A 6,000-nucleotide genomic window follows, 5' to 3' on the forward strand; every position below is an offset into this window, starting at 1 on the left:
ATTCAGGATAAAAATTCTAGGCCTATATACAGTGGGGCAAAAAAAAGTATTTAGTCAGCCACCAATTGTGCAAGTTCTCCCACTTAAAAAGATGAGAGAGGCCTGTAATTTTCATCAAATCAAATCAAATGTTATTTGTCACATACACATGGTTAGCAGATGTTAATGCGAGTGTAGCGAAATGCTTGTGCTTCTAGTTCAGTAATAACCAACAAGTAATCTAACTAACAATTCCAAAACTACTGTCTTATACACAGTGTAAGGGGATAAAGAATATGTACATAAAGATATATGAATGAGTGATAGTACAGAGCAGCATAGGCAAGATACAGTAGATGGTATTGAGTGCAGTATATACATATGAGATGAGTATGTAAACAACGTGGCATAGTTAAAGTGGCTAGTGATACATGTATTACATAAGGATGCAGTAGATGATATAGAGTACAGTATATACGTATGCATATGAGATGAATAATGTAGGGTATGTAACATTATATTAGGTAGCATTGTTTAAAGTGGCTAGTGATATATTTGACATAATTTCCAACAATTCCCATTATTAAAGTGGCTGGAGTTGAGTCAGTGTGTTGGCAGCAGCCACTCAATGTTAGTGGTGGCTGTTTAACAGTCTGATGGCCTTGAGATAGAAGCTGTTTTTCAGTCTCTCGGTCCCAGCTTTGATGCACCTGTACTGACCTCGCCTTCTGGATGATAGCGGGGTGAACAGGCAGTGGCTCGGGTGGTTGTTGTCCTTGATGATCTTTATGGCCTTCCTGTAACATCGGGTGGTGTAGGTGTCCTGGAGGGCAGGCAGTTTGCCCCCGGTGATGCGTTGTGCAGACCTCGCTACTCTCTGGAGAGCCTTACGGTTGTGGGCGGAGCAGTTGCCGTACCAGGCGGTGATACAGCCCGCCAGGATGCTCTCGATTGCGCATCTTTTGAAGTTTGTGAGTGCTTTTGGTGACAAGCCGAATTTCTTCAGCCTCCTGAGGTTGAAGAGGCACTGCTCGCCTTCTTCACGATGCTGTCTGTGTGAGTGGACTAATTCAGTTTGTCTGTGATGTGTATGCCGAGGAACTTAAAACTTACTACCCTCTCCACTACTGTTCCATCAATGTGGATGGTGGGGTGTTCCCTCTGCTGTTTCCTGAAGTCCACAATCATCTCCTTAGTTTTGTTGATGTTGAGTGTGAGGTTATTTTCCTGACACCACACTCCGAGGGCCCTCACCTCCTCCCTGTAGGCCGTCTCGTCGTTGTTGGTAATCAAGCCTACCACTGTTGTGTCATCCGCAAACTTGATGATTGAGTTGGAGGCGTGCGTGGCCACGCAGTCGTGGGTGAACAGGGAGTACAGGAGAGGGCTCAGAACGCACCCTTGTGGGGCCCCAGTGTTGAGGATCAGCGGGGTGGAGATGTTGTTGCCGACCCTCACGACCTGGGGGCGGCACGTCAGGAAGTCCAGTACCCAGTTGCACAGGAAGCATGTGGGAACAGCAGACTGGTATAGGGATTGATTGAATATGTCCGTAAACACACCGGCCAGCTGGTCTGCGCATGCTCTGAGGGCGCGGCTGGGGATGCCGTCTGGGCCTGCAGCCTTGCGAGGGTTGACACGTTTAAATGTTTTTCTCACGTCGGCTGCAGTGAAGGAGAGTCCACATGTTTTCGTTGCAGGCCGTGTCAGTGGCACTGTATTGTCCTCAAAGCGGGCAAAAAAGTTATTTAGTCTGCCTGGGAGCAGGACATCCTGGTCCGTGACTGGGCTGGTTTTCTTCTTGTAGTCCGTGATTGACTGTAGACCCTGCCGCATACCTCTTGTGTCTGGGCCGTTGAATTGAGATTCTACTTTGTCTCTATACTGATGCTTAGCTTGTTTGATAGCCTTGCGGAGGGAATAGCTGCACTGTTTGTATTCGGTCATATTACCAGTCACCTTGCCCTGATTAAAAGCAGTGGTTCGCGCTTTCAGTTTCACGCGAATGCTGCCATCAATCCACGGTTTCTGGTTAGGGAATGTTTTAATCGTTGCTATGGGAACGACATCTTCAACGCACGTTCTAATGAACTCGCGCACCGAATCAGCGTATTCGTCAATGTTGTTATCTGACGCAATACGAAACATATCCCATCCACGTGATGGAAGCAGTCTTGGAGTGTGGAATCAGCTTGGTCGGACCAGCATTGGACAGACCTCAGCATGGGAGCTTCTTGTTTTAGTTTCTGTCTGTAGGCAGGGATCAACAAAATGGAGTCGTGGTCAGCTTTTCCGAAAGGAGGGCGGGGCAGGGCCTTATATGTGTCGCGGAAGTTAGAGTAACAATGATCCAAGGTTTTTCCAGCCCTGGTTGCGCAATCGATATGCTGATAAAATTTAGGGAGTCTTGTTTTCAGATTAGCCTTGTTAAAATCCCCAGCTACAATGAATGCAGCCTCCGGATAAATGGATTCCAGTTTGCAAAGAGTCAAATAAAGTTCGTTCAGAGCCATCGATGTGTCTGCTTAGGGGGGAATATATACGGCTGTGATTATAATCAAAGATAATTCTCTTGGTAGATAATGCGGTCGACATTTGATTGTGAGGAATTCTAAATCAGGTGAACAGAAGGATTTGAGTTCCTGTATGTTTCTTTGATCACACCACGTCTCGTTATCCATAAGGCATACGCCCCCGCCCCCGCGACTCTTCTTACCAGAAAGATGTTTGTTTCTTTTGGCGCGATGCGTGGAGAAACCCGCTGGCTGCACCGCCTCCGATAGCGTCTCTCCAGTGAGCCATGTTTCAGTGAAGCAAAGAACGTTACAGTCTCTGATGTCCCTCAGGAAAGCTACCCTTTCTCGGATTTCATCAACCTTGTTGTCAAGAGACTGGACATTGGCGAGAAGAATGCTAGGGAGTGGTGCATGATGTGCCGGTCTCCGGAGTCTGACCAGAAGACCGCCTCGTTTCCCTCTTTTACGGAGTAGTTTTTTTGGGGGGTCGCCGGCTGGGATCCATTCCGTTGTTCTGGTTGAAAGGCAGAACACAGGATCCGCGTCGCGAAAATCATATTCTTGGTCGTACTGATGGTGAGTTGATGCTGATCTTATATTCAGTAGTTCTTCTCGACTGTATGTAATGAAACCTAAGATGACCTGGGGTACTAATGTAAGAAATAACACGAAAAAAAAAAAAGCTGCATAGTTTCCTTGGAACGCGAAGCGAGGCGGCCATTTCTGTACACTTCAACTATGAAAAAATGAGAAAAAAAATCCAGAAAATCACATTGTAGGATTTTTAATGAATTTCTTTGCAAATTATGGTGGAAAATAAGTATTTGGTCAATAACAAAAGTTTATCTCAATACTTTGTTATATACCCTTTGTTGGCAATGACAGAGGTAAAACCTTTTTCAAAGTCAAAGTCTTCACAAGGTTTGCACAAACTGTTGCTGGTATTTTGGCCCATTCCTCCATGCAGATCTTCTCTAGAGCAGTGATGTTTTGGGGCTGTTGCTGGGCAACACAGACTTTCGACTCCCTCCAAAGATTTTCTATGGGGTTGAGATCTGGAGACTGGCTAGGCCACTCCAGGACCTTGAAATGCTTCTTACGAAGCCACTCCTTCGTTGCCTGGGCGGTGCTTTTGGGATCATTGTCATGCTGACCCACGTTTCATCTTCAATGCCCTTGCTGATGGAAGGAGGTTTTCACTCAAAATCTCATGATACATGGCTCCATTCATTCTTTTCTTTACACGGATCAGTCGTCCTGGTCCCTTTGTAGAAAAACAGCCCCAAAGCATGATGTTTCCACCCCCATGCTTCACAGTAGGTATGGTGTTCTTTGGATGCAACTCAGCATTCTTTGTCCTCCAAACACGACAAGTTGAGTTTTTACCAAAAAGTTCTATTTTGGTTTCATCTGACCACATGACATTCTCCCAATCTTCTTCTGGATCATCAAAATGCTCTCTAGCAAACATCAGACGGGCCTGGACATGTACTGGCTTAAGCAGGGGGACACGTCTGGTACTGCAGGATTTGAGTCCCTGGCGGCGTAGTGTGTTACTGATGGTAGGCTTTGTTACTTTGGTCCCAGCTCTCTGCAGGTCATTCACTAGGTCCCCCCGTGTGGTTCTGGGATTTTTGCTCACCGTTCTTGTGATCATTTTGACCCCACGGGGTGAGATCTTGCATGGAGCCCCAGACCGAGGGAGATTATCAGTGGTCTTGTATGTCTTCCATTTCCTAATAATTGCTCTCACAGTTGATTTCTTCAAACCAAGCTGCTTACCTATTGCAGATTCAGTCTTCCCAGCCTGGTGCAGGTCTACAATTTTGTTTCTGGTGTCCTTTGACAGCTTTTTGGTCTTTAGCCATAGTGGAGTTTGGAGTGTGACTGTTTGAGGTTGTGGACAGGTGTCTTTTATACTGATAACAAGTTCAAATAGGTGCCATTAATACAGGTAACGAGTGGAGGACAGAGGAGCCTCTTAAAGACGAAGTTACAGGTCTGTGAGAGCCAGAAATCTTGCTTGTTTCTAGGTGACCAAATACTTATTTTCCACCATAATTAAAAAAAAATCAAAAAATGTTCTGTCATAGTTGAAGTGTACCTATGATGAAAATTACATGCCTCCCTCACTTGCACAATTGGTGGCTGACTAAATACTTTTTTGCCGCACTGTATAACGTCATTCAGAGGTGGAAGAAGGATCAGACCAAAGCGCAGCGTTGTAAGTGTTCATGATGTAATATTTAATGAAACGAACTTAACACTGAAATACAAAACAATAAAGTGAACGAAGGAATACCGAAACAGTACAGTGTGGCCCAAACACTCACAGGGAAAACAAACACCCATAAACCAAAAGTGAAACCCAGGCTACCTAAGTATGATTCTCAACCATGGACAACAATTGACAGCTGCCTCTAATTGAGAACCATAATAGGCTGAACTCAAAAACCAACATAGAAAAACAAACATAGACTGCCCACCCCAACTCACACCCTGACCATACGAAAACAAAGAAGAAAATAACAGAACTATGGTCAGAACGTGACACTATATTTTCCCAGATACAGTGCAAAAGAGTCCATCACCAACCCACAACATAAATACATGATAAAGGCATTGCCCTTTAGAAGAGTCCATTTTGTAAACTCAAAATAATTTATGATAAGAAGTAACTTGTGTTTTTACAGAGGAATAAACATTTATATCAAATCAAGTGTTATTTGTCACATACACCGAATACAACAGGTGTAGTAGACCTTACAGTGAAAGGCTGAATACAACAGGTGTAGTAGACCTCACAGTGAAATGCTGAATACAACAGGTGTAGTAGACCTTACAGTGAAATGCTGAATACAACAGGTGTAGTAGACCTTACAGTGAAATGCTGAATACAACAGGTGTAGTAGACCTTACAGTGAAATGCTGAATACAACAGGTGTAGTAGACCTTACAGTGAAATGCTGAATACAACAGGTGTAGTAGACCTTACAGTGAAATGCTGAATACAACAGGTGTAGTAGACCTTATAGTGAAATGCTGAATACAGCAGGTGTAGTAGACCTTACAATGAAATGCTGAATACAACAGGTGTAATAGACCTTACAGTGAAATGCTGAATACAACAGGTGTAGTAGACCTTACAGTGAAATGCTGAATACAACAGGTGTAGTAGACCTTAAAGTGAAATGCTTACTTACAAGCCCTAAACCAACAATGCAGTTTTAAGAAAAATAGGTGTTAAGTAAAAAATAGATAAGTAAATGTTTTTATTTTTTGTAAATTGTTAATGAGCAGCAGTATAATAACAGTAGCAAGGCCATGTATATACAGGGTTACTGGCAGGGAGGAGGGGGAGACAATGCAAATTGTCTTGGTAGCCATTTGATTAGCTGTTTAGGAGTCTTATGGCTTGGGGGTAGAAGCTGTTTAGAATCCTCTTGGACCTAGACTTGGCGCTCTGGTACCGCTTGCAGTGTGGTAGCAGAGAGAACAGTCTATG

Source organism: Oncorhynchus keta, chromosome 14 (genome assembly GCF_023373465.1).
Source record: "Oncorhynchus keta strain PuntledgeMale-10-30-2019 chromosome 14, Oket_V2, whole genome shotgun sequence".
Taxonomy (NCBI): Eukaryota; Metazoa; Chordata; class Actinopteri; order Salmoniformes; family Salmonidae; genus Oncorhynchus; species Oncorhynchus keta.